The sequence below is a fragment of the Rhinolophus ferrumequinum genome, chromosome 12 (assembly GCF_004115265.2).
Source record: "Rhinolophus ferrumequinum isolate MPI-CBG mRhiFer1 chromosome 12, mRhiFer1_v1.p, whole genome shotgun sequence".
Taxonomy (NCBI): Eukaryota; Metazoa; Chordata; class Mammalia; order Chiroptera; family Rhinolophidae; genus Rhinolophus; species Rhinolophus ferrumequinum.
In genome coordinates this window covers 27,685,855-27,708,036 of record NC_046295.1, presented here as the reverse complement: position 1 = coordinate 27,708,036, position 22,182 = coordinate 27,685,855, and the positions used below count along the sequence as shown (strand labels likewise).

The 22,182-nt window shown below is 33.9% G+C and overlaps 1 long non-coding RNA gene across 1 annotated transcript in view; it reads right to left on the bottom strand.

The window, feature by feature from the left end:
* Positions 1 to 22,182, bottom strand: part of LOC117031726 (uncharacterized) — a 751,648-nt gene that overhangs the window by 117,260 nt on the left and 612,206 nt on the right. The window contains exon 4 of the long non-coding RNA XR_004424604.1: positions 19,812 to 19,921. This is a non-coding gene — a long non-coding RNA (uncharacterized LOC117031726). The remainder of the gene's footprint in view (positions 1 to 19,811; positions 19,922 to 22,182) is intronic.

The following is a 22,182-nucleotide window of genomic DNA, read 5'->3' as shown; positions in this document are numbered from 1 at the left end:
GCACATTTGATAGCATTAAGGCTTGCTGTGAAAATTATTAAGAATATGAAATTATAAGTGTTTTGTAAATATGCCTATTGCCTCATCTTGCAAGATCTGATAATATGTAATAAATTACAAGTTTCCTGGATCATCAACCAAAGAGGGGACAATATAGCTGCAATGATAAATAATTATAAATTAAGGTCTGATTACTGCATTTTATTTTTACGATAAAAAGTTTGCTATGTGTAGTATTTGACTGTTAATATGGTCTCTTCAAGCAAAACCGAATGTGAGTTTTCTCAAATTAAAAAATCTTCCATAAAGAATTTTGATTTTAGTCAGGTGATAATGAATCTTATACCAATAAATAAAAAGTACTGATAAATAAATATTGTATGTATTGCGAGGGGGAAAAATAAGCAGTTTAACATCAACAATGTTGGACAATGATAGGTTAAACAATTCCAACAGATTTGTTGCCATGGTACATCTCAGAGACTTTCTTTACCAAGCTAATATTCACTGTGAAAATCTAAACGGGACAAAAGGTTTCTAGAAAACCCTAAATCAAGTTACCAACCATTTACACATTTTGCCACAGAATACTTATAAATGCTCTTCAGAACTTGTGTTTTGTGGCACAGATTTTGGAAAATATCATTGCAGTTTTAAAATTTTGTTTTCTTTCGTAGAATAAGTTGTTTTCAAAATTTGAGGCTTAGAATTCAGTATCAGAATATCTCATTTATCTTATAGACCCCATGTAGTGAAGGACAAGCTAAATAGAAAAAACAGCACCTTTGCCTAAATTCAGAACTGGTTTTCAAATATTGCTTACTTTGTTTTCTGCATATTCTCTAATTCCTAATGTCAACCTGCCCCTTTAAGCTGAGAGCAGGTATATTTGTCTGCCTTAACATTCCTTTGTCAATATCAGTTGAGCACATTAGATGGGCTAATGTTACTAGGTATATTTGAACATTTACTTAGCATCCATTCTGAAAACCTCCCTAAACTGTAGTTTCATTATGAACTTTGGAGGGAATTACAGGGTCTTTGGAATAATGTTCTTTCACTTGATATGTATGTAATCTTAGACACGTTTGTCTACATCTCTGAGCCTACGTGTCCTCATCTATAAAACAGAGATATGGCTACATATACCAGAGGATTTATATAAAGATTAAACGATGTATGTGAAAGTGTCTAGAACACTGATTGTGATTAAATAAGGTCATTTTGTTTTATTTTTCTTTCTCATAAACTTCTCAAAGAGTGACAGTGACTTGGAGATCATTACTAAGAAGCTCTCCTCTAAGACGCTGAATAGATCTGTTTACACTGCTACTTTTCTCGTGCCAGTGAATCCTTATAGTCAATGTCAGAACAGCCTATGTCCAATTTCATTCAGGTTTTACTTATTTCTTGGCCCAGTCTGAACCCCATGTCCAATTCCCTCACTCCTTTCTTTTTCTGCCTGTCTTGCTTTGGGATACCCCCAAACTTGAACAGAGTACTCCTTGATCTTTGGCCAGTTCTCCTGTTTATAAGATAAAGAAAAGGGTCTATATATGACTATGTAATGAGTATGTTCCTAGATATCTCCATTACTTTTATCTTACTTTCAAATATATGCTACCTATTTCACACAATTTGGAAATTACAAGATAAACTAAAGACATCATAATTATTATTTATGTTCCCAAGACATTGGCGATTTAAAACACAACATGGAGTTGTTAAATATGATTCTTGTTTTGCCTGCATTCTTTGTGCTTATGAAAACAGCTTGCCTTTTAAGAAACCTATCCAGAGCCACTTACATCTCTCAAAAGCCAGAATTCAATTAGGTTAATGTTACCAGCAGCTACAACTGGAATTTTGGAAAACTCTGCCATTGCTGATAATCCACTTCCACTGCCCAACCTATTCTAGCCTCTCTGCCATTTTCCTTCACTTTACAGGTTTGGTTTGAAAATCAAACCCTTTTCCAGAAACAGTGCTTTTGAGGCTCTTTGCCTGGTATTATAATGGATGCCACCAGATGGTGCCATGAGACTGACTACTTAGGTCAAAAGGTTAGAATTCCTCAGTTGTAGTTTTGGACAGGGCATAGATAAACCCTTTTTTGTTCTTTCTATAAAAATGTAGTTTCAATATAGCATATTTTTAGTTATTCTCTAATTCTTACTTCCAAGAGATGTGAGAAAAAATTTTGAGAGAGAGCACATGAAACTGAGCACCAGATTTTCCCTAAATTGACAATTTATAATCACTAGCTGACCTTAGCCTTTTGTGTTCCGCTGTATTTTCTATTCCTGATATTGATCCTCTTTTTGCTTTTAAAACCCAGCAATTTGCTACTGCCCTCCCCTCCCTCCTTCCTGCAAAAGCCATTCACCATTAATAACAAGTTAATTAGCTTCCTCTAGACTTCTAATTAACTCTCCAGTCCTGTTTTATACCCTTCCTCTCCATATCCCCCTCTTTGGTGAGTGAGAACGTGTTCTCTCTCCTGTCATTGTCTCAGCTTCCTACTGCTCTAGTTTAACTTATACTACCAATATCAAAAAATATAAAATACAATAGTCCTTTCTTTAATTGGCACTTTTTTCAAATTATACAGAGTCAACTTTAAACATTGTCTAAATAGAATACTATAGCACACATACACACACACGCACACACACAGTGCCAAAAATGTATGCACATTTTAAGAAAAGAAAACAATGTACTAACTGTAATACTCAATATATACTGATAACAAAAGATGAACATAAGTCACATTTTACTTCTTTTTACATTACTAGAGGTGCTCAAAGTAGTTACCATCAATATCCAGACACTTCTGATTACGGTGAACTACTGCTTGAGCAATGTTGACCAAAGTGTCCACTTGTATACATTTTTTGCCCCGCCCCCCCGTGTGTGTGTGTGTGTGTGTGTGTATGTATATATACACACGACATATATATACATATATATGTACATGCATATGTATATATGTATATATATATACATATATGTGTGTATATATGTATATATCTATATCTATATCTATATATATATACTTACAAAATGATTTTTCCTTAAAAATTTCCTTGCAATTTTCATTGATTTATAAGTACACTCTTCCCTAGAAATGTACGCAGCTTTCAGGCATAGCAACCAAATCCTTCTGGTCTGGATTTGCATTAAGCAATTCTTGAAATAGCCTTTTCCTGTGTGTTGTTTCCGGTTCTATCCCTGTCAACACTTTCATGCCTTTGCTTTGCTACTTATTATACACTGAGGGGTTCCGTGAGGTAATAACAATGTGGAAGTTCAGCTTTTCGCTCTTAAGTCTGAAAAAATGGTGGGACATGAAGGAAATCTCGTGAAATAGGGATTGGAGGTAAAGACTGGATTTTAAGAGAAAACTTGCAACAGAAGATACGCATCTATAGTGACATCAGAGTGGAAGATGGGAAGATGGATGAAACTGCTGAGAGGACAGAACAGAAACTTGGCAAGACAAAGGGGGAGGTTGAGTGAGGAAGACAAAGGAGGAGATGTTGAAAAGAAGAAGGAAAACCAGTTACAAAAGCAGGGATTGGTCAATTTTCAACTTTTGAAGAGTAGACAGAAAAGAGTATTTGTGTTTTCATGTTCTACTAAATTATAGTGTGGAAGTGCAAGAAAGATGTCGTGTGTGCACTTGTTCTATTAAGTTACACTGTGAAAGTGTTAGTTCTGTTTACTCCTATTAGGTTGGTGCAAAAGTAACTGCGGTTTAAAAGGTTAAAAAAAAAAAAAAATTGCAAAAACCGCAATTACTTTCGCACCAACCTCATAGAATGTGTTGACCCTAAATCAGCAGCTCCAAATTGCATTCTCAGACAATACCCAGATAACTTGCTAACTATATAAAGTAGTCTACCTATCTGTGTATTTTGGGAAATCTGCACTAAAACATACAATGAATATATTTCCTCAAATCTCTAAATGAATTTGCTAATCATGAAATTCCATTGGGAAGTAATACGATTAATGTATTGCAGGCTTATCTCTGTAAATGCAGTGCTTTATTAAATAAAAGCCAATTCGGAAATCGGGTAAGCTAAGAATTCATGAACTGAAATTAAAAGGAATGAAGGATACTTTTTTTGTTTGTTTGTTTTCTAATGGTCATATTTTCTGCTGAGCATTGTGATTGATGCTTTCCACATGTGTCATTTATCCTTCTCTGTACATGAAGAATGTGAGGTCAAAAGAGGTTAAGTGACTAAAGACATTCAAAACAGAGTGACAGAATCACCCTAAAAACTCTTATCACACTAATAAAATATTTTTGTTTTTTGTTTTTTCCACTACACCACAGTGCTTTCATTACCAAGCGTAGAAAATAGCCTTAGATCATTCCCTGTTCTCTCTTACTCTATTTTCAAGTTTCAGCAGTTGAAGAGGCACTGAGTTGGCTGCTCCATTCTGTCATGTTACAGGGATAGAGCTGGGAGTTTATCTACCTCTTGCCTCTGCTGAGGTCCCTTTTCCCCCTTTTCCAACGTGGGGTAAGAACAGCTCGAGGAGGAACAAGGAAAGAGTAAGAGTCATTCTGATTACCACAGAGGGAGTTAGTACAGACACCTGTAATTTCACCATCCTATCATGTCTGTCCTGGAACAGGACAGTGTCTCATAGAATTTATTATCAATGCCCTGATAACACCGTTGATTCTGTTGCCCACCTTGCTTTGTGCATTATTTATCCCTGTTCCCATCCCTACAGGTCCACATGGAAATATAATGCCTGCAGGCTTTTAGGTGAAATGTTGGCCATCAAGAGCACTGCTTCAGGAAATAAGATTGATATCAACTTAGTCAAGCAGCATTCTTCCCTGACTGGGTCTTCTCAGAGTCTGGGCACTAGAATTCCCTGGTCTCTTCATTTTAAGGGTGATTTGCCCTTCCTACTTTAAGTAACAACCAAGTTTTCCTCTATTTCCAATTTCTACCTGCCCTGTTTTTTGAACCACATGTATGCCGTAAACTGCAAACTGAATTTTGCAATTGCTTTTGTTTTTAATTTCCATGCCATCTTCTTCTATTTACATAGTTATTGTTTTAAAATTATTGTTTAAATTTATATCCTCACCTTCCCTTTCCTTTCCTCTAGCTAGAAGATGCTCAAAGTTATAGAAATATTAGCTTCATATGGTCAAAATTCAAATAAGACAAGTATTTTATTATTCATAAAACAACTTATGTCCCACTAATTTTAAATGACATTTGAGGCTGCTTAGGAAAACAAAAACAAACACAAACAAACAAACAAAAACATAAATACAACATAAGCAAACATAAGCAAAACAATACACAAAAAGAAGAAAAGGGAACAACTTGAGGTTAATACGTCCCTCCCATATCATACATATTGGATGCTTTTCGGCACCACTGTTAAAATTGGTTTGGGTCATCCTGATAGCTTACTCAAAAAGAGAAAAATCAATTATGTGAAATATGGTGTCCATAATATTAAAAAAAATGTTCAACACAGAGAAAATTGTGCCATCTGCACTGAGGATTGAGAGAAATTAATCCCATTGGGCTTTAAAAACAGTACACCTTGTGTGATGTGGAAAATACTCAAGTATACCTTTATAGCAAAATGTGGTAAGGATTTCAATAGCATAACTTATAATGTTAAATGTCTATGCATGCCATGATTCCAAGGAGAGTCCAGGCTTCATTTAAGCATAAAATGTATGTAGAGTATCTAGAGGGAATTGATGAGACAATTTCGTACAGCATTTCTTCACTGGTATTTTCCTTCACAATTGAACTTTTGAGAAGGATTAGGTAAGATATTCAATTACTATGTACTTCTGGGACAGCCTGTTTCTTGGCTTAAATTGATCAGTCTTTAGTCTGTATATCTCTCTGCCTGAAAGGGAATAAAGTTAAAGATAATTGTGACTTATGCATGACCAGCATGTCAATAATCTAGTCCAAGTAATAAAAGAACATGTGACTAATATTGCAAATTAGATGGAAGGGAATAGACTGGAGCAGTAATGGCAGGCAGTAATATTAAGATTGCCAGGACTATGCAAACATGTGAAGCAATTTATTTTGGATTCCATATCCTGGAAATACACGTTCATTGGCAGATGGGGTTACTCCAGCCCTGTTTGATTCAGTAACCCTGACCAGTTCATTAATTCTTGCTCTGTTTTGCAGATTCAGAATATTATTAGAATAGTTCAATTTATTTTAGAATCTAAGCCATTTATAAATGTTTTGAACATCCCCTTCAGTATTCTGGCATGGAAAAGATGTAACTTAGATGAAAATTAAAAGAAAAAAAATTATATGGAATGATAAATTATAGGCAATGACTAATGTCTCTTAATTGAATCGGTCAATCTACCTTTGTTAACTTTAAATTAAGAGATTGGACTATTTATTTATTTATATATTTATTTAAGAAGCCAAAGAGGGGTGCAGTTTTATTAGTGTGAGCTACTCAATGGTGGAGATAAACATGATTTATTCTGAAATTCTTGGATTTATTGCAGTGCTGGTGAAAAATCAGTCTAAAATATGGCAAGTCTCTTCTGAATGGTCTGTGCTAGGATTCTTCACTCAGTTTGTATAAATTCTCTGAAAGCTCTTGAAATTTTAGAGTAAACACAGATTAATTTATTATTATTATTTTTTGAAAAACAAATCTGCGTGTATTTGATGGAGATAAAAAGCACAACGAAACAAAACAAAAACCTTATGCCCAGAGCTGGCAAGGGTATAAGGAGAAGGACACTTATATGGACTTTTAGTGGGGGTATAAACCAATATGGTTGCCTAGCAGTCAATCTGACATGGTAAGAGGCACACAGACTTCGATTTAGCAACTTCACTTCTACTTCTTAGAATTTATCCTGAGCAGATAAGGAGACAAACTAACATCTTTATTAGAACACTGTTTCTAATAAACAAAAATTAGCAACCAAAATATTTAATAATACAGACTAGTTAAAATTTCCCCACAAAACCATGCAATGGATTTTTACAAAATCATCAAGAACATTAGATTTTATATATGATAGTAGACATAGAAATATGTTCACAATCTCCTGTTACTGAAAAGAGCAGTTTACAAAACAGCATGGTGGCCTATACTGCATACAGATCATGGGTTTCAGATAGCCTGGGGTTTAAATCTTAGCTCTGCCACCCAGTGAGGGTCGCGAGATCTTGAACAAATAATCCAGCCTTTCAAAGCCTGATTTTATCATCTACAAAATGGGGGTATTAAACAATTAATTGAAATAATGCTGAGTACACTTTCCAAAAACATTAAATAAACACTATCGATGATGATGATGCAAACATATACACACATTTACATATTTACACATATATAGAAAACATCCAGATGTAAACTATTGATATTGTCCATAGTTATCTAAATACGGATGTTAAAAGCATATTTATAGTTTGTATCATTAATTATTTGTACTTTGTATTTTTTCTAAAATAATATATATATATATATATATATATATATATATATATATATATATATATAAAATTGAGTTAATAAAAGTAGGTAATAAAATATGCATCCTTCTAAAAAATATTTTGAAATAATGACACTAAGTTTAATTTGTAAGTGTGTATTTTAAGTGAAAATACAGTATAGTGAGTTTCAAGGAACAGACTCCACAAGAGGGGAAAAAACATCTTTTCAGCTTGCACATTTCCCTGAAGAATTTTCATAAAACTCAACGTTCCTTTATTGGCATCTCATTACAGTCCCCACTGTTCATCAGCCTTTTACGGTAACAAATGCCATTACAAATGATACAAAAGATGCACAAGCCTTTCTCCACTCTCGAGTTTTAAGATATCATATAATAAGCCATCATAAAGGAATTAGCTTTTTGAACATAGATTTTGTTTACCTACTTTTTAAGGAGAAAAGTTTTCACCTATAAGCTTCTGAACTATAATGAAAAGGCAATGTTTCCTTTTATTTTCAGAAAAGCCCTCACAACTTTTTGTTTATATTTCCTTTTGGCATATAGTCTATAATGTGTAATGAAATACAATGGTTTATATAATTTCTTTTATCTTGGATGAGACTGTAATCTCATAAGGGTATGCCATTGTGTTTAATTCATCTTGAGTGTATTTCCAGTTCCAAGTAAGACTATGTATAGTATGGTGTTCAATAAATACGGCATCTGCAAGTGACTTTGCCTATTTTTTAATTTGAAAATTAAAATCATTAACTCTAACCTCGCAGAAATTTTCTCCTCTCAAAGTTCTGTGATTTGTTTGTTTGTCTTATGTACCATTTCCTATCCCTTCTTTCATTTTTATCTCTCTGTTTCTGTCTTAGCTTTCTCAGAAAAATGTTATCTTCCTCCTTTCTGGGACTTACTTAGACTACTTAGATATATCTACACCTTAGATTTCATTCACTATCATTTCTTCTGGTGTCTTATGTAACAATTATTTGATTGTCCTTCTCTCCCTTCTTCTTACTTGAATATGTTGATCATGTATGAAGTTAATTTTGTGAGAAATGATCCTCTCACTTGGCACATATTTGTGATTTTTGTTGCAGATATCAGGGTTATTATATAATTAAAGTGGAAGTATTTTGAAGATAGCACCATCATATTAGATGATAGATAATATAACTTATTCCAGAAAATAAATTTATGAGATATTATGGAGAGTAAATATAGTTGTTCTCTGACTTGATCTTCCAGGTGATTTCGGAGAACCTTGGAAAGGCATATGAATTGAAATGGATTGGAATGAGGTGTTCTGTCTTGGCTGGGATAGGGATAAGATGTATAAATGTCATTTGCAATAGTTAGATTCTATGAAGTCACTGGGAATACTAACACGGTGAATACTGAAGCATTACTCCCAGGGGAAATACAGGGTTAGGTCCCTGCCAGCTTTAGTCACAATATTTTCATCTACCAATCAACATATCACCTTATTTGAAGTGTGCTTTTGTTTAAAGATACCTTGTATAACATATATTAATTCATTAACATTGCATATATAGCAAATAATACTATAATTCATGCCTGAATGAAGTGCATCTAACACGTGTATATTCCTTACAAAGCAAATCTCAGCTCTTTTGCACTTCAGAACACTGACAGCACTTCAGAACTACACTTGGGGGCTGTTTTAAACAATAAAAATGCCATAAAAACAAACAAAAAGGCAAAAGCATATAGCAACTAAGTAGACCATGAAAAGGACACTTGTATATAAATATGAAAGCTAAATAAAAAGGCAGAGTATCACCTTGTTCCACCTTCGCTGGGAAAATGTGTGCGGGGCGACTTCAATTTGCACTGCTCTGCACATGTCTGAATAACCATTGAGTTCCATAAGCATCATTTTTGGGGTTACTAATAAATTTCAGCAAGTAGCAAATTCACAAATAAGGAATAAAGATAAACTGTGTGTCTGCACATACATAGACATACACACAGTTGACCTATTTATATTAAATGTCCAACATAGTTTATAACAGATTCTATTATGCTAAAAATTATGTTCTAGTACATAGTTATAACTCAAGTTCCTGTTTAAAAATGTAGTGTGACATTAGGCTTTAGTGTTTATCTCCATGCATTATGGCAATTGTTTTTCTTACATAAGGTCACACAGTGCTATTAGAGTTTTGTATTTCATAAGGAATTTAAATAATCACACTATTAAAAAAATGCTAAGTTTGCTTCCTTCTTATTATCTTATAAAGAAAAATTGGCTTTGTCCCAACACAAAATATTTTGGGGATATTCAAACAATATCATTCTAGTTTAAATTCACATAAATTATTGAGTTTGCCAAAATGTTGTTTTAAATGCAAATAACTAACAAAACTGTCCTAATGAGCGAGCAGATTCATTATTATTTTAGGGAATGACCTAAAAGGTGGTAAGGTGAAGGCTTTAGACCTTAATGTCCCTGGCTTTGCCACTTTTTAGCCTTGTAGTTTTTCTTGGGAAAACTTGCTGTACACTATTATCTTGATATTTTAAATAGGATTAATAATAGTTAACATGTTTATATTGTATATAATAGTTCATACATTCGGAGTTCTTAGAAAAGTGGCACGTAGTCATGACTCAATGGATTATCGTTATAAATATCGATACCAATCTTGATGTTGAGAAGGTAGAGTGTTAGCTGACAGTCTTTTAATGACTCTCATGAAACTATTGAAAATAGCTTTAAGAAAAACTAAAATACTCAAATTAATGACAATTTTTGATTTATATGAATAGTAACAAGCTTATTTGAACTTTAGCTATCTTTTGCTCCTAGTTTCTCAGGATTTTGCTCCTTACACTGATATCTTAGCACCTTTTCTCTTACTCCTCCACTTTTCCTTAATTGTACTGACTCCATTCTCTTGCGATACTAACCTTGAAAGTTCATTTCTCTTCCCTTTAAGTCGTCTCAGGACTTTCTCACCCTGACCCTCAACAATCTCTCTTAGTCAATCTCACTGATGAGGGTGATTGAGGTTCTTACATGAGCCCCGTCTCAATCTCCCTTTAGGCAGTAAAGTCCTTGCCCAGGAAAGAATGTGGCTTTCAAGGGATGTGCCCTTACTGAAGGAGTGTCCCTTACCAGCTATTTCAGTTTCCTATCCCTTAGACTGCTGTGGAGTCCTGCATGTACTGCAGGACAATCATCCCTTTGAAGTACACTTAGGAGCTTCCATTCTCTCAAGGCCCATTAATCTAGGTGACTTCCATATCAGAACAAATGAGAAGTTCCTGCCTGAATACAGCAGATAGAAATGGAAATTATATACTCTGGTAACACTGACTTTACTACAACTAAATGATTTCCATTTTGATCCTTGGGAATTCTTGCAAAAACTAAAAGGAAACAAAGAGTACTGGGCTATTTCTTCGGTCTAAGTATCAGCTACAAGTAAGGTAGTTGTATGGCCTGGTACTAATCATTTAACCTGCCTGGGCCTCAGTCTTCCTTACTGCAGCATTTGTAAGATATCAATGCCTGTTTGAGTTTAAGTCTTATTAGGATTGTTGCCAGTACCGAATGACATAATGAATATGAAAGTACTTCACAAATTGGAGCACTTCAATAATAATTTTAGAGTATGCAATGATAATTTTGCATTTATAACTTCCGCAGTCTTTTCTGTCTCCATCCTCATCTGTACCTCTAAGATTTAACCCATACACTGTGGTATGAGCAAATTTCAGAACAATTCTTAAATCTATTTTTAAAGTTTACATTTAAATTACAAACAAATTCTATTTTCAGATTTTGTTTGCTTTTTCTACAAGAGAATCTTAAGCACTCATTCTGTAAGGGGACACTGTGTAATCATGTTGAAAGATATAAGAGAACAAAACAGTTTGTTTACCTCAGGTTTTTGTCATTTGTGTAATTTGTACACAGCTTTTCAATAAGTCAGTTTATCCTCTTGTCTACAGAGGCTGTGCTATTGCCATTTCAAGTTCAAAATTACTGCACAGAGGTAATTGATCCTGTATTTCAATATCCCTGCTGTTTCATGAGCTCTCTTACAACTCAGAGAAATCTATTTCTCACTGATGTTGAAATACATAATAAGGTCACAGCAGGGAAGCTTTAGCTTCATTAAAGAACATTATTATAAAAATAAAATGATCGAGGGCAAATTGTTTTTGTCCTCGTATTACTGTTTCTGCAGATTCACATTAATCTGAGCATTTACAGATACAATAAATTTGTAATCTCTTTATCATTCACTTCACCATGGTAGCCCCTAGTGGTAGAAAGAGATGTCAATCACTCACTTTGCAGGGGAATTTGTTTTCCTCTGTTGAATAAAAACGAAATAAGCCTCTCTGGAAATAAGGGCTGCAAGCCTGTCAATAACTAAATGTATTTCTGCTTTTAAAATATCATGGAGAATTCTGGTGTCCAGCAAATATAGATGCCAGCATTATTTAAAAAGTGACTGAGAAGAGAAATTAATTGAAATTTTGACCCACTCAGGCTTCCATCTATCATGGGAGCCTATAATAGGGGAAGGACAGAGAAGGATTAAAGATAGAGAATCAGTGATTGCTCTATTAATCTAGTTTAACTGATACTAAAATCTGACAGAGTGCATTACATGTTGCAGGCAGTAAGGCTTATTAATTCATTACTACTTTCAAGGCTCTCCCTTGCTTTCCTTTTGCCTTTAGCAAAGGACAGCTTTTTACAGTTCAGTTTCTCAGTTTATTTTTGACTGCTTTTAATTAAATTTGATGGGCTGCTTCTGCACCACTGAAATTATTGGAGTTGCAAAGCACTTTTCTGTTATAATGATAGCTCCCTTGATGTCTGTTCATTATTAACTACTTTTCAAAAGTACTGCTCTCAACTCTCACTTTATAAATATTTAAATAACTAAAATTCTATAATATAAATACCTGTGCACAGAAGATGGGGATTATACTGCCTGTTTAATAGATTACACATAGTAAAATAAAACTCTTTTTTTGTAAAATTTTATATTATAATATTAATTGGGCTGTGTCCTTAAATCATCCTGTACATAAGTTTTCACACAAATAACAATGTCTCTGAATAACAGTCAATGATTTTGGAGGAGTTTATGAGACTTCATGCATACAATTTTGAAACAAAATATCTTCGAAAATAGAATGAGTATTTTCATAGAGATAAACAAAATCCTGGAAATTAACCTTGGTGTTTCAAAAGTTATTCTTGTTCTGAAGATGAAATTAAGGAGTATGCTAATAGAGATCTTACTAATTACACAACAAATTATTTTTCAGGAAAACAAATTGGCAGGGGAATAAAGATAATAAAATTAAAAGCCTTAATATTTCTTTTTAAACTAATGATTTGGCCGCGGGTATTAATCTCTTACCCTTCCCCACACTTCAGGCAAATGAAAGCAACGTATTTCTCTTTAAATCAACTTCTAGGGGCTTAGAATTGACGTGGAGATGGCAGAAGAGAGATGACAGTAATGGCAAGGTTGACAAGCAGCTGACACTATGTGGCAGGCACTGTTCTAACTCATTTAGTATCTGTAACACCCCTATCATTATCTCCATTTTACAGATGAAAAAATGGAGGCACAGAAACATTAAGCAACTTGCTAATCATCACGTATTCAATAAATAGTGAAGCTAATATTCAAACTTAGGCAGTCTGGTTTCAGAGTCATACTCTTACTGTGCTCTATTCAATAAGTTGTGGAGGGTAGGACGCAGATAGAGAAAGGACAATTGCTGTAGCATTGCTGAGAAAGTCCTCCCCATGTGCCCACAGTATGGAGTACACACTAGAAATCAGTTCATCACACACAGAAACTTCCAAGCAACCCAGAACCTGGAAGAACTGAATGCTTCAGAAGACAGGGTGAGGTGCAGTTCTGAAAAGGAAAAAATTCATACAATTCTGAAGAGGTTGTTTTCCCGTCGCCCATAGATGGCAATTAATTATCTCTCTGTTCCCCATACCCCAAACCCCAAACCCCATATTCCAAGTTTTTCCTCTCTGGAGAAAATGCACCTGGTATACTTTAGCCATTGGACAGAGCTATTATTTGAAGTTGACATACTTATTAATCAAGGCACCTATAACTCCCTTCCCCTGATTGATTTTCAGAACACCAGTAGCCAATTATAAGAGCAGCTCTTAATCTAAAACCCTGTTCTCATATACAAATTGGCAACAAAGGTCACTCATTTGAGCAAATCCACAGCATCATTGAGACCTATAGCTAAGACCTACAATAACAACTAAAAAGGACTGAGATAAAATGTAGAGAGTTAAAGAACAACAACAATCACAACAAAAATACTATAATCAATATTGGAGTAATAAAAGAATATGTCTATAAAACAACCAAATGTTATAATAAACAATCAACAAAAAAGTTACTATAAATTAAAAGTATAATAAAATTTAAAACCCAACAGGACATTAAATGAACTGGAAGGGAAGTAGAATATGCCCCGACCTCAACATATCGCTTTGACATACTGATTATTTTGAATTAAAGTTACTTGAGAAACAGCTAGTGCAAGAAGAACACTGATTCTTCTCTGTCCCCTTGAATGCAGAAAATGGACCTTTCATGTGAAGGTATCCTCCCCATACCAATATCAAATATCAGTCCCTTTGACTTTAGCATCTGGTATATACTGGTCTATATTATAGATGGTGTTACTTAACTGTTACAGCAGATTGCAACAAAAAGAATTAAACATCATTACAAATTTAAGATACCACAAATTTTAGTGTTAATGATAATTTATTCTATTTCAGAAAGAGAAAAGTTGCTCATGATGCCTGAAAACATAAGAAAATTCTTCTCATTCAGTAAGATTAACAAAAACAACAACAACAACAAAACATTGCCTTATTCAACAGAAAGGTGCATATTTCCCTCTACACAAGACTTTCACAAGTTGACAAAACGTTTTACGTCAACAAAAACTTGCTCAATGAATGGAACAGGGAAGATGAAGGAAAAGAAGGAAAAACAAAAATAAATCTATCCATAATTTAAAATGTTGGTAAATGTGATAATTGTATCACTAATAGAACTGATAAATGGTAGAAATAAAAGTTATAAGCCTCAAATATATTTGACTCATTCTTGACCAAAATGATAGTTGCAAACAGAGGCCAAAATATCTAACTGGTGATAAAAACTTTCAAAAGAAATATTAAGAAATTGACATAAGTGATTTGAGAAAATTAAGCTATGGTTTACCCACTATCCTTTGTTTAGAAAGATAAAAAAAGTTACTGAATATTTGTTACCATAAAATTTGCATTTTAATCTATACATTTTCAGCATTGTCATCATAAATTTAAATTTCTGTTTACTACAAATGAAAAAAAAAAGTTTTTTGAAATATGTCAAGATTAGTATAATAGTCGCAAGTACTGTTGATTTGTAGCCTTGAGACCAATAATTTTTTTTTGTGGAAAATTAACTGTATTTAAATGTGGAAAAAGTGTTGAATTAGTTTTACATTTTTTATTCCATCGGGGGTGAATTTTGCTTTTTACTTATGTGATATTTAAGCTATGGACTTCACAGATTAATAGTAACTACTATATGTTCCAACAGCATAAAATCTTAATCATTTCCATATTAAGTTAGAAAAAAAATATTTAAAACATTTGTACTTGTGATGTTTTGGGGTCCAACACAATATAAATCCCACAGGTCACTGCAGGAGGATCACAAAATAAAGAAAAAACTCCTTGGGCTAAATTTCAAAACCACCAAATTAATCTCCATCCTTTTCTTTTCAATCTCCATCCTTTTCTTTGTCCTTTACTTTAAAAAAAAATAATAATAATGATAAATAAATAAATAAATAAATAAATAAATAAATAAATAAATATTGCTAGCTGTCCTTTTCTCTGTCCTCCACATTCAAAGTCATTTTTATATACATATTGTTCCCTCCGTCTGTCATTTCATTCCCAGACTGCATATCCTTCCTGCTTGATTGATATCAAATTCAACTTCCTTCAAGAAGCCTTCTCAGTTGTTCTAACACAAATCAAAGTTGGAAAAACTTTGTTTCCTTTGTTTTCTCTCCTTATCTTTTGTCATCTAATACTAATAAATAGTTATGTGAATACATATGCTATATGTATCTATGCATAAAATAGTATGTTAGTACTATTCCATATTGTCTTTTCTTGTGGACGGTAATTCCTTGAAAGGGGGATATACTTTCTCAGTATCTATATTCCTCACAGGTCTAGGGAGATACAGTTTGCATAGTAGATACTTAACATTTTTTGAATCATGTCAAGTTTTAGTTATTGAGAACCACCATTTGAAAGTCAGTCTCATTTTTTTAGCTCTGGTCTATTTTCATGTCACTTGCATTTTCTTGAGAAATGTGAATAAAGGACACAGAAAAAAGCAAAGCGAAACAAAAACAAACAAACAAACAAGAGAATTTTGGTTTGTGATGATCTAATTTTCCCAGATTTTACTATACATTATTTGGAACTTGAGTGGTTTCAGTGAGACCAACATGAAATACATTTTGATTTATTCTAGGCATATGATTTTGAATGACTAATGAATACTGATTCTTACGAACAAATTCTCATCCTCTGATAATTTCCAGTATTTTATTATTGTTTGCAAAATATACTAATTATAGTACTTGAAGCAAATTTAAATCCAATTGTTAAAATTCAATGTTACTAGAGTTGTTAACAATATGAAATAATTGTTGTTGCCCTGTGATGTTAGCTGCAGCTTAAATTTCAGGTTATGGAGTGTTATTAATATTATACAGTTAGAATGTTTTCCAGATCAATGAATCAATGCTATCTCAATATTCTGTCTTAATTTTCATACCACATTTATTTTGTGAGTGGATTTCATAAAATGAAGTTGCTTTGTGTTGCCAAGCTCATTATCTTGGGATTTGGTCCAGAACTAAATTTCCTTCGTGATCAAAGGTAGAGAGAACACCTCCTGAACTATTGAACGATGCTGATTTGATGGGCAGGCCAGCTACATTAAAGTGAAAAGGAGGAAACTTTCTCTGCAAGTACTTACTTAAACATACGTTACTGAAAAGCAAAAGTATTTCACTACAGGAACAAGAACTACACCTACTTCAGGAGAAGCAGTCTCTCTCTCTCTATGTATATGAGAACACACACATATGCACACGTGTGTGTGTTTTGGTAAGTTGTATCTATTCTTTATGGTAGGTAACATCAATCAATATTCATACCTGAAAAGTTTTTAAACATTTCTAAAAGACTTCCACAAACATTGTATTAGTTGATGTATAGAATCAGGACCATTTATAACTAACAAATAATTAAAACTCAAAGGCTTGAGGAGAATAGTATGCTCTAGGCTTCTTAACTCATTCATGGCAGAATAAATATTTAAGCCCAGGTCAACCAATACCAAATCTGTTCCTCCAAACCTGTGCTGATACGCTCACAACTCTAAACTACTATCATACACATTTTTTCTGCCTTTCTCCTAGTTTCCACTTAATGTTAGCTCACACATTTATAATGTGCGTATTGGGAAAAAAAGCATAAAAAAGAAAACGATGTAGAATTACGAAAACTATATGCACTTATGATAGAAAAAGGGAGAAAAATCATTTCAATTATTAATAAAAGTTATTATTATGCTAATAAATTATTAACATGCTTGCACCTTTCTCCTATTCATTAGGGATAATTCAGGCCTCCTCAGTCTACCTGGGCAACCCCTCGTAGACACCTTTCCCTGTCAAGCAGGATTCTGCTTTTTAATATTTGATACTGGGAAGAGTGGAAAGCGGAGACTCCACTAAAGAGCAATCTGAAGGAAAGAGGCCTAGGTGAGGATCATACCTGTGGTTCATTTGGTATATTGATTTAGTGCACAATTAGAGTGTGGGTTCAGATATATATATATATATATATATATATATATATATATATATATATATATATATGAATATGTATATGTATATGTATATGAATATGTATATGTATATATGTATATATGAATTGAAGCCATGGATGTCAGTGTGATTGTCTAAGCAGAATATACAATAAGAATAAAAAGAGCAAAGGATGGATTAGGAACCCACAATTGATGGGGAATTTAGACACGGAGAAATCTGTGGTAGAGAACACTACCAATATTTTTTAGAAACTTCATTTTTAAGATGAGATATTCACATGAGAAATTATAATTATTTCTTCTGTTTTTAGATAAATAAATGTACAACTTATTCGTGCATCATTAAAGTCAGAAAAAAAATAAGAATTGAAGAAGAATATGGCAATGAAACAAATAACTATCAAATGTTTGATGAATATTTTCTTATAATTACTTATACGATGATGTGATTTTTGTTTAAAATGAAGCCATATTTACAAAGTGTAAGTGTATGATAAAAATAATATTTAATAGATCAAATTGATTATGTGGTCTTAGCTTTAAAAAGGTATATCGATACTCAAATTTATGCAATGCGCATCACTTACGCTATTATTTTCTACAAATCAAAAGTGGAACAATATAAGTGAACGTAATATGTACAGTCATCCATTTCAAAAGGTCAACTTTAGCTATTATCAATAATGATGAAGGGCCATTTTTGTATATTAAGCCTTCAAGGCCCTTCTCAAATTTTACCCCTTCTTTGGTACCTTTACACATTTACTAAATAGGAATTATCTTCACTCTACCAAAATCTCATTTACTTACGCACAAATTTTATATTTTTTTCTTATTGTAAATAAAAACCTATGTAAATATGCCTTTACTCTTACACACACATATAAGATGGAATTCCAATTCTGTTTTTAACCTGATTTTCAGTATCTCTGGAAAATGTGATGACTATTTTTTTCATGACCTTATTCATCTACAACCCTACCGTTATCTTGTAAAAAACAATTGACTTAATGTTCAAAATTAAAAGTTTTGTTTTTCCTGATTATAGTAAAACATCAATTGTGAAACATCAGGGAAAAAAAGTAAGTTAAAAGTAAAATCAATGAAAATCATCATATAGTTCTTTTCCCTTCTTTTTTCTCCATAAACATACAAATGTTATCCTATAAGGACATATTTCACCCTGATTTCTTTAAATTTAAAACTGTACCTGCTTCTTCTTCCATGGCATAAGTATTCTTTAAAGTATCTATTTGAATATTTCTACAGAAATTCAATATTTGAAAATAATTATAAATTCTATACAGTTAAGTATTTGGCTGATTATCATTTTCAAACAGATTATGAGAAACATCTTTTGTTTAAATCTTTTTTGATGTCCTGTTTATGGTCTTACATTAAATCACTAGATACAGTATCACCGTGTCAAAAGGAGGGATTAACATATTTGATAAACAGACAAAATTCTTATTGCATGTTCCTTATATCCTTTTTATAGCACCTGTCCTAGTTGTTTTAATTAGCTGGTCTTCTTATTGTCTTATTAGCCTTTGAACCTGTGGAAGGCAGAGATTCTACATGAATTACAATAAGATGTGCATGTAGGCCTAGTATGTAGGTCTTGCAAATTATACAAAAAAAAAATAATGAATTTTAAAAATTCATATATTTCATTCTCTAAATCTATAGACTATTACTCTATTCAACACACAAAAACTTCATATTAATGTCAGCAGGTGATGCATACATCCTGACTTACGGATTGCTGAAGGTACAGATTCAGAAAGAAGCATAATTTGATTCTGTGCAGCAAAAGGATACGTTTTACCATTACTTCTGATCTCTTGTGGTTTGAAAACCAGAAATCAGAGAGTCTTTTGAGTTATGCCATCATCTGCCTGCTCTAATTGCATAACTCTGGAAGTGACACAAGTGTAGATTCTCAAGGGTAACTCAGTCTTTAGTGCTTGCCATTAAGAAAGCTATGAGGCGCTGTAATTTTGAAATGTTTAACCACTCTGGCTCCCACTTTGGTCACTTCTGTAAATATCCTTCTCTCTTAGCCCCACATACTGTGTGAAGATTCATCTTTCACTCTACTTGTAGTTCAGGTATTTTGACACTCAGTTGAGCAGGGAATTCATTCATAATTACCTATTCTATCATTAACATCAAAAGGAAAAATAAAAGAATGTACATTAACTTTAAAACAGCAATTTAAAAACAACAGTCTTTTTTTAAAAAATGCAGTAGCCCAATATTTTGAAAGGGAAAAAGGCTTGATGGAGTTACTTCATGAACTCAGTGGGGAAAAGTCAGACATATGCACATATTGTGTCTTGGAGAACTGGACTCACCTGGAGCTGAAGCCCATCACTGCCCTCAATGCTGGTGCCAACATGCCGTCAGTCAGACACCCTTAACTGGAGTATCACAGGCCAGGAACTGCTTGCTTTTTTATTCCTACCTGGAACAAAACACAGTGTCAGTCATTTTTTTTTCTTCATGTCCCTTCAAGCATAATAAGATATTCATTATGTTATCTTTTCTTGTCACATTAGGCACTCATTTATCAGAATGCTGAACACAAAGGAAAGAAGTGTAAACTCTTCACCTCTATAATTTACACCTCAGTGATTAATATAGTACCTGCATAAGTCAAAGGGACCATCTATATTTTATCTTCTGTAAAATGTTCCTTATAAAAGGTTATTTATTGTTTCAGTGCAATCATTCCTATCCATTTAGTTTAAGTAATTGATGTGTTAATTTAAGAAGCCATTTTCTATACATCGTCCTTAGAGACTATAAATCAAAACACATGTTTAAACCCAAGAAAGAAGCTAATGTTGAAAATATTTCATTTTCTGAATTCCTTTTTTTTTCACCATGGAAAGGAATCGCATAGGAAACAGAATTTAATAATGCAATTCCATTAGTTTCATGCCTGCCCTATTTTATATTCTTCAACTTGATAGACACGGATGAAGAACACTGATGTTTCCGCAGATGTACCAGAGTGTTGCAGCTTTGGAACATACAAGGAAAATAGACATTTTGACCACATGATAAGAGCATAGACGGGCACACCTTCAGAGCTTGGCAGCCCTGTGGATGGGATGTTAGGGCCTTCCATGCCCCGTGATTAGATCGACCTGACCATCGCTGTCAGCCTCGCCTCAGGCTGGCGCACAACGGGGTGCTTTTAGGAAACATGCAAGACATGCAGTGATATGCATTCTTATTGCCATTTGTCCAGTCAGCACGTGTTTTGCCTTTGCCTTCAGCCCTTCCCCAGGAGATGGAGCTGGACTCTGACCTACATCTCACGATAGGGATCCATTCATCCTGCTGTTCACTACCTACCTGAATCCTCAGAACCAAGACTGGACAGGTTGACATACCCTACTGCAGGACCCACCTGCCAGGTTATCCTCTTATTGTTATACCTATTTGAGACGAATCACCTCTATGAACGAGTAGAGCACACCCATGTCCTTCAGCACACCCAGACATTAACCTGGTTCTGGCGCCAACTTAGCAACCACCGTTTGGTTCCATCTTGCTGTTAAGAATTTAGTTTAAGAGGTTTGCTTGTATGTTTTTTCTGTGCAGCGTAATGTGAAAGGTGCAATAAAGGTTCACTTGAATTCCTTTATAGAACTCAAACCTTAGCAAAGAATATTCTTTCCTTGCAGCCCTTTTTTAAAATTCAGGTTTCTCTCTATCATTTTGGAATCCATGTTGTACCCTTCATTTCTATGCTACTGCCAGAATGGACTTTCATCTGCTCTCACTTGGTAATAAGAATGACTGTTTAAATGTGGATCTGGTGCCAACTGAAAGCTGATGGAACTTTCAAATGAAGGTAATTTGAGGAGAGTTTAATGAGGAACCTAGCTACAAAGTGATAGGCTATATGCAGAGGAACCACAAGGGAAGATATGGTGGAGCCATTAAATGTCTTACATGTGCAGGTACAAAGTCAGAAAGCAGTTTCTGCCATCCAGGAGTCCGGTACGTTGAGAGGGCCTCCTGGAGAACAGCAGTGATCTTGGTATGGCAGTCCCAGCTGGCAGTCCCAGCATTAGATGACAGGATGGAAGGGAGCCATGGGATATAACTCAAAAATTCTCTTTTCCCTCTGGTTTTCTGCCTACACTACCTTTGGGATAAACCATATTGGACTCCGAAGCTCAAGGGGTACTGTTGATGAACTACACCCAGGCTGATTTTGGGCACTGGAGACTAGGATGGAGAAAGGTAAAGTATGAATCTGAAAGGAAAATGTCACACTTTGGATCATGGGATTTTATATCAGTTGTTGATTTGACCCCAACTTTACCTACATGTGTAACTCTATACAAATCACTTAGCCTTTATATTTCTTAGTGTGCTTCTCTGTACCATTGAGATAATAATGACTGTTTCAGTTTTGTTGTTAGGATTAATTGGCATAACGTAGCTGGAGCACATACTACTAAGTGTTTAATAATAGTAGAAATAGTGGCAGTAATTTCACTCAAAATGCAAAACATAAATGAACAAATATAAACACACTCTAGTCATACTAAACTCTCCAGTATGTGTTCTAATAGACCACGTATTTTCAAATATATGACTTTCACATGTTTTTCCTTCTGCTTAAGAACAATTCTCTCTTCTCCACACAGGCCAACCCATTTGCCCAGAGAATCCCTACTCGTATTTTAAAATCCATAAAATGAT